The sequence below is a fragment of the Micrasema longulum genome, unplaced genomic scaffold (assembly GCF_059751315.1).
Source record: "Micrasema longulum isolate JH-2025_06_02 unplaced genomic scaffold, ASM5975131v1 h1tg001908l, whole genome shotgun sequence".
Classification (NCBI taxonomy): Eukaryota; Metazoa; Arthropoda; class Insecta; order Trichoptera; family Brachycentridae; genus Micrasema; species Micrasema longulum.
Window position 1 is genome coordinate 115,271 of NW_028279082.1, and position 21,753 is coordinate 137,023.

The 21,753-nt window shown below is 32.1% G+C and overlaps 1 protein-coding gene across 1 annotated transcript in view; it reads right to left on the reverse strand.

Annotated features, from left to right (window-relative positions):
• Window positions 1–10,752, reverse strand: part of LOC148273570 (uncharacterized) — a gene marked incomplete at its 3' end in the record, with an annotated part of 105,359 nt that extends 94,607 nt beyond the window's left edge. Inside the window, exon 1 of the mRNA XM_088238513.1 lies at window positions 10,450–10,752. The remainder of the gene's footprint in view (window positions 1–10,449) is intronic.
• Window positions 10,753–21,753: the final 11,001 nt, after the last annotated feature.

Sequence of the window (21,753 nt, forward strand, 5' to 3'; positions counted from 1 at the left end):
TCATTGTACAAGGGATTGAAGCTATACAATGAGTTACCGGAAGAAATAAAGGATATAGAAAAAAAATTAATTAATTAGAAAAAATTTGTTATTGAGAAATTTAAAAAAAAATTGTAATATTATTTAAAGTTTACATTAGTTCTTAAGATGTTATGAACTAACTTAATAAAGCATAAATAAATCATTATTATCGTAATAAGTAGATAACTTCATAATATTGATGGAATTTAAAAACCTTATCCATTTAAAACTAAAAATATTAACATTTCTTTTTACTTCTTTGTAAATGTTGGGTTCACATAAAATTGATGAAAAATATCTGAACGTACCGATTTGTAAATATTATACCATTGCTGCGCAGTGTGTATAGTTTATTGTTGGTAAACTATAGTAAATAAAATAAAATAAAGAAAATAATTAAGTTGTCTTTATCGAGTAATATTTCGTTTACGAATTATTCTCCAGTAATTTTGCAGACTGACGGATCATAGGTCTGAGGTTCTAACACCGATATATTAGGGTGTTAGAAGCAAACTAAGAAATCTCCATCAAAAATGTAAAATTAGTTATTGATGCCAAAATAAACTATACGTAAAAACCTACCTACCTAAAATATAGAGTAATTCAAAACCGTCTCTAAATCTTGCAAAAAAAGATTTCAATTATACTACTTGACACCGCAAACTTAGCATTCTCCATTGAGTTGGTGAAGCCTAATTAGAAATTTCACAATTCTTTCTTCAAAGTTTTTCGCGAATATCTCAGTTACTCAGTCAATGGAGATTTCTAAGTTCGCTTCTGATACCCTCATATTTCTTCTTCATCACATGTCATGTCAGGTCCCCCCGACGTTGACGACCACTTGGGAGAAACGCGAGTGCTAAACAACTCCTTCATAGTTTTGATCCTGGTCCATGCTCGGATGTTTCGAAGCCAGGAAAGTTATTTTCTTTCGATCTCTCGACGTCCCTCGACCTTTTCCTTTGCGACATGCTGATGTACGACATATTCGCACTCCATACGAAGGGTGCCATAAGTAAAAAACACTTTATTTTGAGTTAAGCATTACTTTTATTAGAATTTGGAACGTTTTACAGTAGTATTAAAAATTTATTTTAACGTGCCAATATGTCCTTCTTGCTCATATTGATCATCGTGGTTTTGGATGTGACAGGGTTTAAAGAACACCCTGTATAAATAGTGCGTTCATGAATATAATCAAAACAAGATAAACATTAAAACAAGGTTAATTGAAAATTTGAATTCATATCTACAGAAAAGATAAAAATAATATTTATTATAGTAGTTCAAAATCAACCGAGTTGATGCTAACACTTCTACAAGTTGACTTTATCCCTGGCTTAAAAAGGGTCGAGAACACACAAACAAGTTAATAATCATAGCTTGACTTTGGTTAGATAAACTGTCTGAAAGATCCATTAAAGATTTTCGTTTTGTCAACATGTTGATGACGATATGTTGAAATGCGACCAATTTTTGTTTCATATATGGCCACACTGATAATTGAACGTCAAAAAAGATGAACTCGGGAAATCAAACATGATGACTTTCATACAGAACATTATTGCGATCTTAAGCATTACCCAAAAAACTTAAAATGGTTGAATTGGCCGAACCGTATTCGTTTTACTTCCGTTGTTAAAGCAGTTTAATGCACCATTTGACGTGTTGTCATCAAAATGGTCATTATATGAAGCAAAGTTTCATCGCATTAGAAAAATAAAAATCTTCGAATCAATCACTCTCTAGGGGATAAAGGAGATCCAGAATACCACCACTGGGGTGGTATTCTGTACGTAAAAGCGCGCGTAGAAAACGCATTTTTAGCGCGTATTGACGTACTAAATACCGCTAAAGCTAGGGTTTCTTAGGACAGCGGTGGCCGTATCTTAACGGCCGTAGTGAACGGTGATGCGGTGGACAGCCGCCGTAACGGTGACTAGAGAGTGGTTTCCTAGGAAAACGGTGTTGATAAATGTTATTGACACCGTTTTCCTAGGAAACCACTCTTTAGTCACCGTTACGACGGCTGTCCACGGCATCGCCGTTTACTACGGCCGTTAAGATACGGACACCGCTGTCCTAGGAAACCCTAGCTTAACAGAACGATCTCTTTGCGCGCAATTCCGTTCAGAATATCAGTTCTAAAGCTCCTGAATCAGCAAATAAAGCTTATAAAAATTATAAATTCTATTTTTGAAAAAGTTCACCAAATACTGGGCTTCATTTTAAGAATTTCCAAACCTTTTAAAAAACCAAATACATTAAAAACTTTATACAACACCTTTGTACGCAGTAATTTGGAGTTAGAATCCTTTGTGTGGAGCCGACAATACATAACAAACATAAAAATGATTGAAAATGTTTAACGAAAATGTTTAAACTACCTAGATTATAAAAACAATAAAACGCTTTGTACTTACAGCCAATCCGCTAAACAAACTGGATTTTTTTACCCTTGAAAATAGACGCACTGTATCTGAATTATGCTATTTACATAAATTATTAAATAATAAAGTAGACTCTTTTAACCTACTCTCCAAAATTAATCTTAATGTCCCCTTTCGCGTGACCAGAAATAAGTATTAATTTTATCTGCTAGTCTGTAGCACTAACTATGCACAACACTCTTTCCTCTATCGTTCTTGCTCTAACTATAATGTTTTTTTTCATCTATTGATATGATTTACATACCCCTTAATTTATTTAAAAATAAATTAAGACTTATTATTTCTGGCTGCGATACGACCCCACTTACTATTTAATGATGCATACTCCTGAACACTTACTCCCACACTAATACACATAAACACACATCTACACTTACTCTCATACAAATACACATAAACACATACTTTTTTTGTAACACAATGATTTTTTATTTATAAACTTTGCTGGTCTGTCTTTAAACTGTATTTTTAAAAAAAGTTATTATTTCACTGTCGACTGTTCGTTATTTTAAAATAAATAAATACCGGAAGACACTAGAAGAATTGGCGTGTCATATGTAAAAAGGGTTATAAGCTCTGGTTTTCTTGGAAAGCGGTGCCATTATCTAACGGCCGTTAAAAACAATTAGCAATGAAAATAATAAGACGACCGTCTTAACGGTGTCTAGGAAGCATACTCAGAAAGCAATGTTATCTGATGGCCGTGGCCGCTTATATGTCAAAAATATGCTCTGCAATGTGATCCATCACCTGTCATATTTTTCAGTAGTCATATTCAATAATTTGCAAATTCGATAAAATAAACTATATTTTTAAAGGCAGACAAAAGAAGTGTTGGAAGACCACAGAAAAGATGGGTCGACGACATTGCCTCTATTGCCGGTAAAACGTGGATGATGAAAGCGGGTGATAGGAAGGAATGGAGACGTTTGGAAGAGACCTTTATCCAGCAGTGGAGAGAATAAGGCTGAAGAAGAAGAAGAAGATGTTTAAACAGTTACAATAGAAAAAAAGAATAATAGAAAAACACACATCAATCTAATATTTCAAGTTTTGTCCCAATATTCTTCCACAAATTTTGTTTTTACCGGGCTTTTTTATGACCTTTTCTCTTCACGTTATATAAAACATTGTGATTTCTTACAAATTAATGAACATCTTGCTATTCCACACCATATTTGCACTTATTTTGACAGCTTTGACAGTCAAAAATTTCATCGCTACTAGAAAAAAACCGTTCGACGACTGTTCGCACCTCTATGACGGCCGTCCTGCAAATGGCGACAACGATGCTTGACGTTATTTTCACAATCAACGCTCTCTAGAAAACCAGCGCCATTGACTTTTACAGACAACCTTCAAATGACGTCATACGCCGCCACATGACGGTTGCTAGATGACAGTACCGCTCTCCTTAGAAACCATAGCTTTAGCCTGAGTGTTTTGGTACTAAGTAAGATTCTTGAAAGGATAATCTTTAGATATTGGTATTTTGGTGTAATGTAGTATGTACTTAACAAGTAAACCAGTTAAGTTCAACTAGAGTTGATAGGCTTTATAACTCTCGGTAAATTATTGGTAATCGCCAAATGGAATTTATGTTGCAGAGTTCTTGAAGCAGTGTTTAATCTTCTAGTTAGTCCCATCTACGTTTAATTACTTTATGGAATTTAACTACTATATGTATCACTTTTCTAAGTGAACTCTTGGGATGGATTCTAAAATGTATTTTTTAATATTTTTTGTGTATACACATTGTGTAAAGTGGCCACTTAAACCAGCCAATGACAGGTCATAAGCCCTGTAAATGCCTAGACTTCCGTATTCCCATATTTAAGGTATTCTCCATCCCTGTTGTAATTTGTTAATAATAATATTTACAAATATTTATTTGTATATCAGATCGCTTCTCTCCACTGCTGGATATGGGCCTTTTCCAAATCTTCCCATGTTTTTCTGTCCTGGGAACTCTGATTCCATCCATGTCCCACGAGTTTGATAATATCGTCAGTCCGTGTTCTCTGCGGTCTCCCCACTTTCCTTTTATTTTCGAAGGGTGTCCAATTTAGTATTCTGGGGGACCACCTATCAACTTCTGTCTCGCCACATGACCCACCCACTGCCATTTTTGTCTTCCCACTCTATTTGCGACATCGATCACCTTTGTACGGCGTCTCATTTCCTCATTTCATATTCGGTCACTTACGGAGACGCCCAACATTTGTCTTTCCAAAGACCGCCGAGTGCACTTGATTTTGTGAACACTTCTGGCAGTGAGTGACGTGGTTTCAAGGCCGTATGTTGTCACCGGCAGAACACAAGAGTTGTAAACTTTGGCCTACAGATTATTTGGGATTTCCTCACAGCTTTCCGAAATCCGCCCAACTTAACGCGATTCGTCTAAACAGTTCCGCAGTTTGATTTAATTTTCCCAATTTATTTAATACTAGATTAGATTAGTCTAAATATTTTATATGTAAATCAATACCCAATGATTATTTAAACATCCAAACATTTTCATCAATTTGATTAATGTGCGAGTGCCTGGTCAAGTTACCCGATGTAATACTTTGTTCTACTGCGGTCCATCATCGACCATTTACAGCGCAAATTCACCAGTAATACGGATGCATGTACTCGCGAACATATATGCTAACAGCATCGATGTCTTTAACGTGAATCTGGTAAATTTTAAATATCAATGTATATGTTCCATATCAAATAGAACTTAATATTCTGTACATAAATGCTTTAAACCTTTAACTGCATTTCTTTGTCTTATTTAAAAATAAAAAAATACTTTTGTTTTTTTTTTTTTAAACCAACTTAACTTAACACAGTTTTATATTTTATTACTTTATGTTGTATTTTTTTAAATTTATGTTGTTAATACACTCATCCTTTTTATTTTTATACCAACTATACTTCTTAACACTGTTCCTATCTTTTATTTCTTTATATTGTATTTTTTTTAAATTTATGTTGTTTATATACTCATCTTCTTTTTTTATACCAACTTTACTTCTAAAAAAATTTTTTGTATTAGTTATAGTTTTTAGTTTTTCATAATGGAATATGTAATGTGTTTCAAGTAAAACTATTATTTATTATTAAGTTAGTTCATAACATTTTAAGAACTAATATAAACTTTTAATAATATTACAATTTTTTTATCAAAATTTCTCAATTACATATTTTTTCAAATCAATTTTAAATATTTCAATTTTATCTATTTCTTTTATTTCTTCAGGTAACTCATTGTACAGCTTCAATCCCTTGTACAATGAGTTTTGAGATTCTGTTTTTTTCCTCATTGGTAATCTTATCTTTTTTTACCCCTTGTTCCATATGTATAACATTGTTGGTTAAATTTTATTATAGTTTTTATTTTATTCATCCCCTTAATTATTTTATGAATGAAAATTGCCACATTATATTCAATTTGTTGCTATTGTTAATGTAGGTTAAATAATCGATGTAATTTATAAGAACCTGCTGACGAGTTGTACGTGTGCAACTCAGCAGGACTTTAATTTAAGACCATTTTGTAAATATTTTTGAAAAATATATATATTTTTTAAAATAATAATAATAAAAAAACCACTGTTCTATCTTTTGTTGCTTTATATTGTATTTTTTTAATTTAATGTTGTTTATATACTCATATTTTCTATAACTTTTTTGTATGTAAAAGCCATATGGGCGTGAAAAATTAATAAACTATCTTTTTTTTTAAATAAAAAAAAAATACAAAAGTATACATTTTCTAACGCAAAGAAAATACAAATTTAGTTTTTTTAAATTATGTCACATACATACTCCATGACTAACAGTGACGTAAAGAATTCCATCCGTTTAATTTTTACCCACCGTTTCTAACAAATCCAACGTTATTTGCGAAATGTGATGTTATATTGGCTTCCAATGCTTAAACTTGAAGGGTTGTTGGTTTATTTCCTTAGACCGCGGACTCAATGGAGCCCAATAGGAAATAATCCAATGCCGTCAAATAACAGGAGGCCAATTAACTGGCCTATTTCTGGAAAAAAGGTTACCACCAACTTTATCGCGCAGTAAATTCATGGTTTCACAAAGAGCCATACATGTTACGTTTGTCAAACAGAACACAATTTGCAAGGGTCGTTGAGTGTAAAGCACTTCATTTTTAACAAATTACAACAGGGATGGAGAATACCTTAAAAAAGGGAATATGGAAGTCAAGGCATTTACAGGGCATATGACCTGTCATTGGCTGGTTTAAGCGGCCACTTTACACACTGTGTAACATTCACCATTTTGCTTATGTTTGAACATTCATATTTCTTCAATTCTTCTATCTGTTGATTTTAGTGAAGTCAAAGAGCTGAAACCTTTATTGTTGTGAAGAGATTCATCTGACTGAATTATTTCACATACTAGGCAACGCCTGAAAACATTTTTTTAAATTTTTAAACTTCTTTTTGGACCAGTTGGTTTCATTACAATATTTGAGTTTGTCCAAATGTTCATAGACAAAAGACTGGATTTCACCCCCTCGGGGGTCATTAAGATTAACAAATTACAACAGGGATGTCAACAGATGGAAGAATTGAAGAAATATGGATGTTCAAACATAGGCAAAATGGTTAATGTTACACAGTGTGTAAAGAGGCCACTTAAACCAGCCAATGACAGGTCATAAGCCCTGTAAATGCCTTGACTTCCATATTTCCTTATGTAAGGTATTCTCCATCCCTGTTGTAATTTGTTAATCTTAATGACCCCCGAGGGGGTGAAATCCAGCACTTCATTTTTAATTTAAGTATTGTTATAGAGCACCAATCTATACAAAAATGTCATTATCGGTTTGGTAGTAGACAGCATTACCAATTAACAATGTTTGAGTATGTCCAAATGCTTGCAGACTGGCTGGATTTCCTCCCTTGGGAGTTATTTATATTTAAATTTATTTCAACAGAGAGGGAAAACATTCTTGCGAGGGGAATATGGAAGTCTAGGCATTTACAGGGCTTATGACCTGTCATTGGCTGGTTTAAGTGGCCACTTTACACACTGTATAGCATTCATCAATCTGCCCATGTTTGAACATCCACATTTCCTCAACTCATCCATCTGTTAATATTTGTGAAGTAAAAGGTTTCAGGCGTTGCCTAGTAGGTGATTTGGTTCAGCCGGATGAATCTCACCCACGTGATAAAGGTTTCAGCTCCTTCACTTCACAAAAGTCAACAGATGGAAGAGTTATGGAAATATGGATGTTCAAACATGGACAGAATAGTGAAAGTTACACAGTGTGTAAAATGGCCACTTAACTTGATTGTAGATCACTTTGTTCATCCGGAATATAAAAAAAGAGTTTCCCACACTCACAACACTAGATTAAAAACTAAGGGCTCCCTGATCGATCCCCGAATTACAAATTACTTCGGAGTTGTTCCAAGATTGTTCAATGATCTCCCACAAACCATCATTAACATGAAAGATCTTCAAATGAAAAAAAAAAGAACTGAAAAAATATCTTCTAGATACTTTATAGTGCCTGTTTATAAATAAATTTGTAAAATATAAATAAAATAAATGTAATATAAACCTGTCATAAAAAAAATGTGTCCCACCGAAAAGTCTTTAGACTGAGTGGGTAACAAACTCTTGTATGTATTTTTTTTTTAATTATAAAATAAACGCTACTCTGCAGCACTGAAACTGACACTAGCCAATGACAGGTTATAAGTCCTGTAAATGCCGAGACTTCCATATTCCCTTCTCAAAAATGTTTTCCTTCTCTGTTGAAATAAATTTAAATTACCAATCAAATCTACCGGGACAAAAAAAACATCTAATATGTCAAAATATTTTATGCATTTAGTAACTTTATACCGAGCGATAATAATGGCACAGTTTAAAAATTTAGGTTTTTCAATTCAAGGGTCAGTTATTAGAAGTATCACTTCGCGTCATTCCAACAGAAGCAATATTACTGATGATTAAACTCTTTATTTTATACGGATAGTTGGGTAAATATAATGAGCATTTTACAAATAAGTGTTAAATGTCATACCACAAAGTAAAAAAATGTTTTTAATAACAATAATAAAATAAAATGATGTTAACATGTTTAAAAAATGAAAAAAAAACTAATACGGTTTAGTAAATTCAACTAAATTAAGTGTTAACATATTACAACAGAGATGAAAAACATTTTAAATAAAGCAATATAGAAATCTAGGCATCTTCAAAGCTTATGACTTGTCATTGGCTGGTTTAACTGGCCACTTTACACACTGTTCACCATTTTGCCCATATTTGAACATCTTTATTACTTCAATTCTTTCATCTGTTGGTTTTTATACCCCAATGTCCAGAATGTGTAGATTAGTTAATTCATCACACGACTTGGAATTCTTTGGGATAGATCTTCCGGCTTTTCGTAGATCTCTTCGCGAATAAACAGTGTGGGATGAAGTTGGATTGGCATGGTTTATCTCTAAGTCTTAGGTCTTTCGTTTTTATGAATATATTGTAAATAATTATTGTTTTGCCCTTGTTTGTCTTTGCTAAATAGTTTTATGTTATTTTTGTTCAGTTTCTTGCATTTATGATTCTTCATGTAACTGTTGTAATTGGCTTAGGCCGTATATGTAATAAATAAATAAATCTGTTGATGTTTGTGAAGTTGCCTAAAAGATGCCTAGACTTCTATATTGCCTTCTTTAACATGTTATTCATCTCTGTTGTAATATGTTAATGTTAACAGCTTCCCAGAAAGTTGAATCCAGTCCTTGTCTACAAAAATTTGGACAAACTCAAGATATTGTTGATAAATTAGGTGTTTTGGGTAAAACTTAATGCAGCAATAATGTTCTAAATAAAAATCATCAGGTTTGGTTCCACGTGTTCTTATTTATTTGATGTCTAATCATCGGTGTGGCCATATATGAAGCAAAGTGTAGTCACATGGGAATAATAAAAATCCTCTAACTTAGCATTCTCTAGGGGGTAGAGAAGATTCAGAATACCAGCCCTAGGTCGGATAGAGATGATGATAAATCAACCTAATTTTTTTAAAGTCTTTTGTTGCTCAATCGACAAAACGACAAACTTTTGTATAAAGTCATTTTAGAGTTAAATTATGTTGATGGCGGAGCATGGTCTCATGGGTAGTAAAAGGAACTCCTGATCAAGAGGTCCGAGGTTCGAATTCTCTCGAAACTCGTCCGTTCATTACACAAAAGCAAAATTATCAATGAAACGTTTCTTTAAAATAAAAAAAACATCAGCATTCCCCTTTCCGCCCCTCATGGTGCCTAGGGCACTGCATCGGTACCTCAATCAAAGATTATCTTGATCATTTTTTATTACATGAAGGTGAGATGACCACTCTTACGCTACAGGTGCCAGTCCAGGGCAGCGATTAAAGACGCTATCTTCATCGGCACTTATCGAGATGGTATAAAGTAATATATATATTTATATACGAAAATGTACATATTTGTATAAAAATTTAAAGTTTCTCCATCAGTTACTTGTAATTTAACGTGTTTAGAAAAAAATATAATACATATATATTTTATGTTTCGCACAGAAAACTTAATTATACATAAAATATAATGAAGATAAATGTTAACTTCCGTGTAATACGGGCCCAGAGACTATTAAATACTATAGTGGTAAGCAAACGCTTTAACCACTAGACCAAGAGGCCGGTATATACATATAAATATTGCTGTCAAAATCCATATTATTAATCAAAGTTCGGTGTCGATCGTAGTAGGAATAGAACCTAGAACCTCTACATAGTAACCAAACGTGCTAACCACTTTGTAGTGTTGTCACGAGGCAGACAATTATAAGACCGGTCACTGGTTATCCCAAATCAGCGCATTAAAATGTTGTGTTTTGTTCAAAGTCTTAAATAGGGTTGTTTGATTTTTAATTTCAAAAGGCAGGAAAAATTTAATAATAAAATTTGTTTACTTACTCAACTCCAAGAAGGTAATCCAATATTTGAGAAGTAAGAAATAGCCACAGCGATTTACGAACGCACCTCTCTTAGGCTATGGAATTCGACAGAAAAAAAATTAAAACAAAAAAGTCTTGAAAATTTAACACAAAACCACAATGTTTCTCTGGTACGGTCGCGCACGAAACCCGCCCGATTTCCGCAAGTAAGTTTGTACAGTACAATAAATCACCAAATTTTTATATGGCGGTTGGCAAAAGAAACATGCAACGCGGGCCAGCAGAGAACGCGTCCAACCCGACACGAGTCGATAACCATACTGAATGCTGACTAACTTCGCTCTCTTTCCATGGGAGGTTTTTCTTCTGCGCCTGCGCCGTGGACTAATCTCGCTTTCCCGAAAGGGATGAAGATATAAAAAACTAGCCGAACCGGCGACGAAAAGAATAAGAAGAAAAGAGATGGAAAGTCAGACTCGAGTAATTATTGTAAGACGGGGAACGGTAGGAACAACATTAAAAGGAATCTAATTTAACCATTTGCTAATTAAATGATACAATAAAATAATTATATTAATTTAGTTAACACGATTTAAGATCTAGGAATAACTCTTGACGTAAACTTTGCATTTTCCACTAATTTTAATAATGTTCAACAGAAAGCCCTAAAGATGTTGGGATTCATGTGGAGATTTACAACAATAACTTTTCGTGCGCGCGTACTGTGTTTTTTTTATCATATGTGTAAAAATGGATAAAAAGTTTATTTATACAATGTTTTAGCGAATAAAACACAAACTCTTATTGTGCGGGTCGTGTGTAAATGAAGAATGATCTTTGTTGTACTTTTTGTAATGTTTCTAGAGAGTTTATAATCCTCTATTATTGTTTAAATTATCAATTTGCAAATACAATGTGTTTGACAGTTTTGATGAAGGTAGTACATAAAAATTTTATATCCAAGAAAGTTTTATGAAGCAGTCTGTGGATGCCAACTTTTCGGACTCAAGCGAAAATAGTTTGTATTCATTATTTACTTTTTATTATAAAAATTTAACTGTGGTAGCAAGCGGCAACAAGGATTAGCAAAAAATAGACTCTAGAATGTATGATGTATGGCTGGAGACAGTAGTAAACAAACAGATATAGTTTATAAACAAATTTCCACAAAGTATACAAAGTTAGTATGGAAAATATTTTATTTATTCATTTATTCATAGCTCACTCTTACAAACTATTAAAAACAATAAAAATAATGTGACCTCACTGGGGTTACCCGTGCCGAGGACACTTAACAATATACTTTTTTGAAATGTTTTTACATTTGAGAATAAACAAAGCAGACTTACTTAATAAACAGAGATAATTAACAAAATATTCAGACTGTTTTATAAACTAGGTATGTATGTACATTTATATTATTTATACTACAAAACGCACAATGAAAATAACAAAAACCTAACATAAGCTATACACTTGTGGAGCAGTTGATTCAATATAGGTTTGGGCGAATGAGACAATCCATTTTACTTCTACTTAGCTCCACTTTCCATTCTTTTAAGCCTTTTTAAACAATTTCTTGTTACTGTTTGTTTTTATTGATAGTGGAAGTAGGTTATAGATTTTAATTGAATAATACTTAAAATCCCTTTATCCGAAAGTGGTATTAGTTTGTATTTGTTAAAGTTGTCTTAGTGTTGAGGACCTAGTGATTATATTATTTGTTTGCAATGTATTGTAGGGGTTATGTCTTTCATTTGAGTAAGAGTAGTTTTACTAAAAATTACATATTATATAAGTACATATAGGTTAATTCATATAAAAATGTTATTTTCATGTACTCGTTTATATTTTTAAATAATTAAAGACTTTTTTTTATTAAATAAAAGTTATTTTTAATTGGGTGGGATTAGGATAAGGATTCATAAAGAGAGGATAAGGAGGGGGAGAGAGATGTACATATTTATTATAATAATGTCTATTTAGTTACATATTGCATTTTTAGTGTAAATTTAAATTCTGACAGCGTAATTTTTGTGTAGTTTATGTTTTTAAATTTTGTATTGTACACTGGAAAAGCGTACGAAAAAAAGCATTTTTAACATACAATGTTTTACTTATTGGTACATGAAACAGATGGTACCGGCTACAAATCCGGGCTGGCACATGTATTGTTATTAAACTTAGTACTTCTGCACAGTTAACTATTCCTGTCATAATTTTGTGAAGGAGTAGTTGTATACATATACTCGTATTTCAATTTTCAAAATACCTACCCACGCCTCAAACAAATCCTACGCAATGTTCCTTCAGATCCTCCTCCAACGCAACACGCCACGGCTCAACCACCACCCACCCCTTAACCCTTTGCTTCCTGACAGCAAAAAATAGTCCTGATGTAAAATAACTGACTTGTATAAACGAGAATGCATTTAATGTATCTAGTCACTGTCGAAACATATTTGGACAGTTTTTAGTAGTTTCGGCCATTTTTAAGTAGTTGGTTCCAAAAATTACTCCTGGATATCAGCTTGGCGAATATTTCATTTATTTTAATAAATAAATCGTATTGGAAAAATAACAACTTTTTGTATAGTAATTCCCTAACTTTAAAAAATTGTACCCCTTTTTTTTAACATAAAGAGTTCTTAAAAAATAAACTAGAAAAAATAGTCATCGTTTTCAAGCTATAAATAACATTAAAAAAATAATAAATCAAAAATATCTTTTAAATCTATGAAAATTTGTATGTTTTCACGGCATTTCAGATTCTTATTATGTTTTTCTGTGTTATTATGCCGCGTATTAAGACTTCTCCTTGCCGACGCCGACGTTTTAAACTGCGTTATAGCGTCCATCATCTGGGCTGATGTATCTTTAGTGTATTGTAGTCATATCAGGAGTTTGTACCGTATTACAATTGGCAGGTTTGTATTGTATAAGTTTATTTATCATGTTGAATTTCAGGTACAATGATATTTTGATGCGCATTCCGTCATCTCAATTGAAGTACTAAATCTAAGTTCAGGGATTGAAGGGTTAACCCACCCTAAGCGTATTCACAAAAAACCCACACTAAACCACAGTCACGAACAGCAAAGGGATTAAATTTATGTTAGAGAAATTAAATACCCTGGATATTAAAAAGATATTATTGATCAATACTTTGACATTTTTTTCGTTATGAGTTGAAAAACTGTCTGCTTCTAAGATATATTATATTATACTGAAAGATATTTATTCAATACAATGAGGATTTTTACAGATACAAAATGAGAAGTGGAAGTGATTTCAGACTTCTTGACTGCAACTCAAAAAAACCTTTAATATAAAGTTTTAAAAAATGATTAATGAGTTGACAGAAAGTCTCAGAAAACTGGAAGCGTCTCTACTTTCCGAGCAAAATAATCTGTGTATATAAGGGACAAGTAATATGAACCGTATTTTGAGGATAATCAGACACATCGGACATTAAGATGCACCCCAATTTTTGGTTAAATTTTCAGAGCAAAAAAGTACGTCTTATGGTCTAAAAATTTGGTTAGATACATTTAGATTAGGTATATTTATTTGAATTATTTGGTAGTGTTATGTTAGGCTGTAAGTAAATTGAACAAACTTTGTACATTTTCAGACTAAATAAATAAATAAAACACACAAACACACCATCACCCTGGATCCCTATAGGGGTAGGCATTGAAAGCCCCGCCCAATTACCCGGATCTGTTGCAAAAAACGTGTGGCTTGCAGTGATATCCTCTATGGTAGCTTGTGACAATTTTTTAGATCCGTACATTGCAAAAACAAAATTCAAGATTTAATGAACGTTTCATTACCTTTTTTCCAAAAGATAATTATTTGTGTACAAAAGATTCGCGTTATTTAGAATTAACTTGGATTGGAAGAGACTATTGCAGGAGACTGCTGCGAGGTATTACATAGATTTACATACTATTACGCGTGTTGTCCAGATTTTTATTGAGATACATATATGTTAATGTAATAATTTTTAATTTTTATTTTTGCTATTACTTTCCATTATGTTGTATCCCAACTCAACACAGGGCTCTTGGCTTCATAGAGTTTGGGATACGTTATTATTATTTTTTTTGTTATATATTTGTATTTGTATGAATAAATAAATAAACTATAACTTTCCCAGCAGAATGCTGGTACGAGATTTTCCTGTAATTCAAATTATTTACTACCAAAAACACGTACGACTTTTAGCAAAGAATTTTCTCTTTTGTGGCCCCAAGAGTGTTCAAAGTTCAGGATGAACATATTAAGTTCTGCAAAACGAAAGCCATTTTCAGGAAAAGTGTATAAGTTTGGATTTTGTCTGTGGTGCAAAAAAAACATATTTTTTAAAAACATGTTTTTATGCTAGAATCTTTCACATCGGTGAAACTATGTTTAAGAGGCAAACACTCCTGCTATTGGAGAGTATTATAACTTAATAATCTCAAACCATTGCTCAAGGGATCCTGGGGTGGTAATCTGAACCACCCTCGTGGCCGTAGAAAACTCTTTATCTCGTGTATTTTGTGTGTAAATACGCGAGATAAATGGTGTTTCTACGGCCGCGAGATCGTTTGGAATACAAGCTCTGGGCTCCGATTACAATGGGAAGGTAAAATTTATCTTCAATTGTATCTACCAAGTAAAATTTAGTTTTCTGTATGAAAAGCAGAATATGCATACAATTTTTCCTTAAAAACACATTCAATTGTAGGTTACCGAAGAAGATACTTTAAATGTTCATGCAAATATACTCGTTTTCGTTCACAAATGTCGGAGTTTTTTTTAGAGAGTCGATAATAACTCTGTTAACTTTCCATTTTAATCGGGGCCCAGGTTTGATATATTGTCCTAATATAACGCCTTAAATATTTTATTATTTATAATGTTATTTTGGTTAAATAAATTAATTTGAATTTGAATAGTCTCCAGACTGGCACCTGAAGCGTAAGACTTATCATCTTGCCTTTATATATCGCAAACGCGCCGACCACTACACAACGAGGCAGACTTATCTCCACTCGATTTCCTTATTCAGATGTTTTACCTCAGCCATCGAGTCTAAAGGTCTTGTATGATTCTTCAGGTTGTATTTCACACACATAGCTGTATTCTTGATACGCCCGGAAACAGATGATAGACAATGGTAAAATGATCAAGATACGCTATGATTTGTGATTTTATTGCATCAATCGCCATTTGGCCCGGATAATGAGAAAGAAAAATAGACAAATTTGTGGTGAACTAGACACAAAATGATGTCAAACTTGGCGACGTTATTACATGATCAATTTGAAATAATTTAGCAATGGAGAGAAATATTAAGAGAAAAACTAATGCGAGAAATAAACGAACCGTTTTTATTATACTGAATGCCTAACACAGAGCACACAAATAAAACGCAATGTTGCGATTCTCATTCATAAAATAATTAAGCGGTTAAACCAACAATGCGAGACATATAAAACTAGAGGTAAAAAACATCAGATAACAAATGAATACAAAAAAGTCATTGTACAAGGTAAACCTTTAAAGGGTTTAAGATTGTATAATGTTTTGAAGAAAGAAAAGACATAGAAAACGGTAAAAAATTTCAAATTGAATTTTAGTCAAAATGTTCTTGATAAATTATAATATTATCAGGTCGTCCATGAGCCTGGGTGTGAGACACGAGCACATTTTTAAACGCTCACTACTTATATAATTGACAACATCGCATGCCCTCAAATCAGTAACTGAAGTAAAGAACTGAGATAAAGACTGATGTATTGATTGCTTGCTTTGTTTTAGTAGTTCCTTGCACGTAGACTGAGATAGGTGGGTTCAAAGTGCGCTTGATAACCTCCTCAGATTCATAGTTTGTGTAACATTTTCGGAAACATACTCGTATAATACAGAAAGATATCGCTCAGTAAAAAAATCTGGATTTCGCAATTTTTTTTTTTAGTTTTCAATTGTTACGTTTCAAAAAATTGCGTTTTTATATGAATCTCATTTTTTTTGGATTTAAAAAAAATTGGTTTTTAAAGAAAGTTTTCATTTTTTTCTACATAGCTTCACAATGTATTGAATAAATTTCTAATTATAATTATATTTACATTTTATTATATTTAAACAACTAAATATATACTGCAGTTTATCCATGCAAAAAATAAAGAAATATATGAGGATAAATAAGGTATTTTTCATCATGGCAAGTTACACCACGTAGTTTTAAATAGATTTATTTAGGCCGGTTTAGTTCATTCGTTAGATTTTATTAACTAACTAACTAACTAAAAGAGGCTTACATAACATGAAGTGGGGGAATGGCTATTCTTAGGTAAAATAAAAAATAATATAGGCAGCAAACTTTCACTATGTTTTGTTCGAAATTTGCAAAAAAATATATATATTGTAAAGGTAATTACGAGCCGAAAAATGGTTAATTACGAGGGTTGTTGCTACTTAAGTTTTGAGATAGACAAGTAAAAACAAATATTTATAGTCGAAAATGGCTTTATTGTTTTTCAAAATACTCTCCTTGAAGATCAATACACTTTTGCATGCGTTTGAGCCTCAGAGTAAAAATGCGTAACCTAGAGAAAAGCCCTATCACTATGTTTCATAGAACGCAAGCGATGTTGGTTTGTTGGTTAGAAACCAACTGGTGGCCATTTTATTTTATTTCACAACATAAACAAAACGGTTCGATTGGATGCTTTTGTAGCTGTGCTTGACTTTGTTTGTAAATAATTTGGATATTTACGTTATAATAAATGAAAATCGACTATGGTGAATTGCTGTATGTTTGGTTGCAGCAGTAGGAGCGTCAAAAGTGTTAAAGGAGTCAGTTTTTACAGGTAATTGATTTTTGGCATTTATTGTCCCGACCCGTGTATTATGTTGCTTAAAAACTTTACTTATATCAACATATTTACTTCAGATACTATTTTTTGTCAATTTAGGGGATATATTTGTAAATATAAGTATGTTTACTTGTTGATAATTACAGTTGGTTATGGGCAATATGTCAGAGCCGCATTAGACATCCATATAAACTTTTTATCGAGTTTAAAATTTTACTCAAAAATAGCAATTTCAACCATGAAATCGCATCTTAAATAACATGTCCAAATTTCCAGCCGCTACGACTCACCATTTCGGAGATGTTGAGGACAAACAAACTAACTCAGCACAGAACTTTGGTTCAATGGTGTTGGGATTTATGTCTCAATAAATATAACATAAGTATATTGTGAATAAATAAATAAACACAAACATGTATTTTCAGTTTAATAAAATAAATATAGGCAAATTATAGAAAAATAGATTGGAATAACCCTTCAATCATAAATACACATGTACATATTTCAAAGTAATTACAATGCAAATTAATATTCATTTGGAAATTCTCGACCTGAGTACGGCCCATTGTTTTGCTGCGAACTGTATCTAACTTAATACCCAATAGTCATAGAATGGTTTTCCTACGTTTGGGCTCCTCTCTAGGTTACGCGTTATTACTCTGAGGTTTTAACCAATTTTAGAAGCACTCTTTCCAATTCATTTGAGGTACCTCCAAAACATGTGATTTGAACGTATCAACCGCTTCTTCAGGCGTTGAAAAACGTTGACCTCGTAATTTATTTTTAGTATTCGGGAATAAGAAAAAAAGATTGGGTGGCAAATCAGGACTGTACAGCGAATGATCCATCAATTCGATGTTTTGAGTGCTCAAAAATTCACTTGTTTGAGCTGATGTGTGACAGCTTGCATTATCGTGGTGGAGAATGATTCGTATTTGCAATTGGTTTCCCTTGTTTTTCCAAACATTTCTGGAAAACAAATGGTGGTTTACCATTTAGAATTGACCGTTCTACGTTGCTTTAATGGAATAGTGGTAACATTTCCAGTTACGCCGAAAAAACAGGAGATCATTTGTTTCGAAGTGCTTCGTGCACGAACAACTTTTGTTGGATTTGGCTCGTCTTGAAAGACCCATACAGTTAATTTTTGTTTAGTTTCGGGTTCATATGCTTAGGTCCATGATTCTTCACCTGTCACGATCTTATCGACGTCTTTTGAAGCACCGCGATTGAATTGTTTAAACATGTGTTTGCTCCAATCGACACGAGCCTTTTTCGAGCGATTGTCAAAATGAACGGTATCCAGCGCGAACAAATCTTTTTGACGACCAAAATGTTCATGCAATATTGAATGTATGCAAATGGAACTAATGCTCAAGCATGCCTCAATCTCACGGTATGCCACATGACGATCTTGCAATATCAGTTTTTATCCACTATTTATCCGATTATACTATACTAAAAATAGATTGAAATTGACACGATGCAAAATAAATCTCTAAAAGTTATTTCACATTAATTATATTTCGAATTGTTTTGAATATATACGTTAGTCTTTAAGTTTGTTTGTAATATTTTCAATCTGCGTTTTCCACTTTAAATTTATATCAATACTCCTAAGTATTTGACATTATCTGCCCTATCCAATATTGGGCAATTGCAATGAGCACTTTGAAGACAATTATTATTATGTAGTTTGATGTTTAGATAAGCATTTTTTGATGATTGTCTAGTACTGATTTGAAATGGAATTAAGTTAGTTTTAGATTTATTAAGAGTTGAGTAATTAGTGTCTAGCCATACCTTTACCACATTAAAATATTTTTCGGCTTTATCATATATTCAATTCCATGTCTTTTATTTTATTTATTCAAACAAAACAACAGCCATTACACCAAAAAAAAAATATTTGCAAATAAACCAAAATTATTTATTTATTTATGCACCACAACAGGCCAGGAGGCCCAATTACAGTGGTGAATTACATCACAGAACACCCAGGCTTGAGAAAAATCACATTTTAATTTTTGTGTTCTCACCGGGAATCGAACCCGGAACCTTTCGTGTGTGAGTCAAGCGTCTTGACCACTACACCACGGAGGCCGCCGATTATAGTTTTTCATACATTTCTAAATACAATGTCAAAAAAAGAAGAAAAAATCTTACCTTTAAAACTCATCATGCCACTCCGTATCGTTCCGCGCGTAAAAAAATAATAATACAATAATAATGAAATAATAAAAGAATAAAATATTTTTTTATTGTTAATTGAATCGGCATTCACTTCGTAACACTTCATTATAAATTATTATGAAAATAAAATTTTGTTATTAGTGTTACCTACACAATTTATAACACCCGTCGATGGGAGGAGTGCTCTCCCGAAACTGTAGTAGTGTTCTTGTAAAATAATAAAAATTGTGTAACACTGATAACAAAGTTTTATTTTCATAATAATTTGAAAAGGTTTTTATTTACTCGGACGTAAAAATCCTTTCGCCGGCGGATCCATACGAAGTAACCCCAGATCAGCCTTCCCTCTTTTCTTCTTTCAAACAAGAGAAAATAATTACAATATTAAAATGTACAAAACAAAATATATTAGGTAGGTACAGTTAGATTGAATTATAATGATTATTTTAAATTAGGGTTCTAGCATTTTCTTTAAATTTGTTTAAAGTGAAGAAATATATATCGATTTCAGTAAAAAACGTATTATAATTAATTATAATTCTGAGAATGATGCATTCTTATTCGTGCTTGAAATACCGACATGAAATAATTGTTGCAGCCGAGTTGTACGTTAGGGGATACGAATTTCAATTTTCTCAAGCAGTTGAGGGCAATCTAAGTTGTAATTGCATATTTTGTAAAGAAAGACGGTATCATTGATTGTTCTTTTTGATTGTAAGGTATCGATTTGTATGACTTATCTTTGAATAACAGAACGGTGTCATTAGCAAAACTTATAACATAACCATAGATGTTGAAATGGCACAGATTGTTTATTTAATCATGTTTTTTTCTCAGCTTGCTAGTTATTTATTTATTAAGTACATTTTTTATCGGAATTACGTTTTTTCATTGATTAGATTAAGTTTGATTATCATCTCAGTCTGATTCATACTACCAGAACTGTAATATCTCCCGAGCAAATTCAAACAAAATATTTCGACAAGAAGGTGATTTAATTACTGTAGTGAAATGGGCAGGCAGTTTCAATTTCAATTTTCTGTGCATTTTGATTTCTTCAAATAAACCAATATTATTTTATATGGTAAGGAAACACAATTTTAGTGGAACAATTGCGTAAAAAATATCCCGCGTCATCTTTTATTTTATTTTTATTTTATTTTATTTAGGAAACATACAGTATCTGTTAAATAGTTTTATATTTTACACAGTTAGACTTAACTCTAATGGACCAGTGAAGTTTCCATATTACAAAGTAATTATATGTAAGGTTATTAATTAAAGTACAAAAAAAGCAGGAAAATAAAACATAAATTGAAGTTGTTTAAAAATGAAAATTAACGTTAAAAAAAAATATTTTAAAATTTGTAGTTTGAAGTTAGTATTTACAAAGTTAAAAAAAATATCAAAAATGAAGAAAATTTGTAAAAGTAATTAAAAGTCAAGAAAGAAAGTAAAGAATAAAAAACATGCTCAGATGTAAAAATAAAATAAATTAGTAATAACACTTTAAAAAAGGAAAAACATAAATATACACATTTATTTTAAGGGATCTAAAGAAACGATGAGAAGAATCTTTAAATGAAATATAAGACAATAAATTTAGGTCAATTTTAAATACATCTTCAAAATTAATGAGCCTTTATAGTTAGGGCAGCAATATATTGATTTTATATACATATACAATATAAGTAATTAAAAGTAGTTTAAAAGTATAAAAACATGTCAACGCAGCAGAGAAAAAAGAAAGAATAACAGGTATAGCAAGTAATCTTTAAAATTTGAAAAAGCAATATAACGACAAGATTTTAAACCAATCTTTATTTCCATATGTGTTAATTATGGTGTATGGGGCACTGCATTGCTACTCTAAAGAAAAAATATGTGACACTAGACAAACACTAAAAATAATATGACAGGTCATAAGGCTTGTAATTGCCAAGACTCTCATATTCCCTTCTCAAAGATGTTTTCCCTCTCCGTTGCAACAAATTTAAACTAAAAATAGTACTTCGGCTGTCAAATGCAAAAACCAATTACGGACAAAGACACTACAATGTTATAATTTTTTTATTATGGAGTTACCGGTAAGCAAAATTAATAACAATGCTATCAAAACTCTCTAACCATGCTGAAAGTATGCAGTACCATGGAATAAACTCTCTTAAAAATCGAAGAATAATGTTAGACCAGTTATTTTAATTCAAATTAATAAATAATAAAATTGATTCTCCTAACCTACTTGAAAGACTTCCATTCCA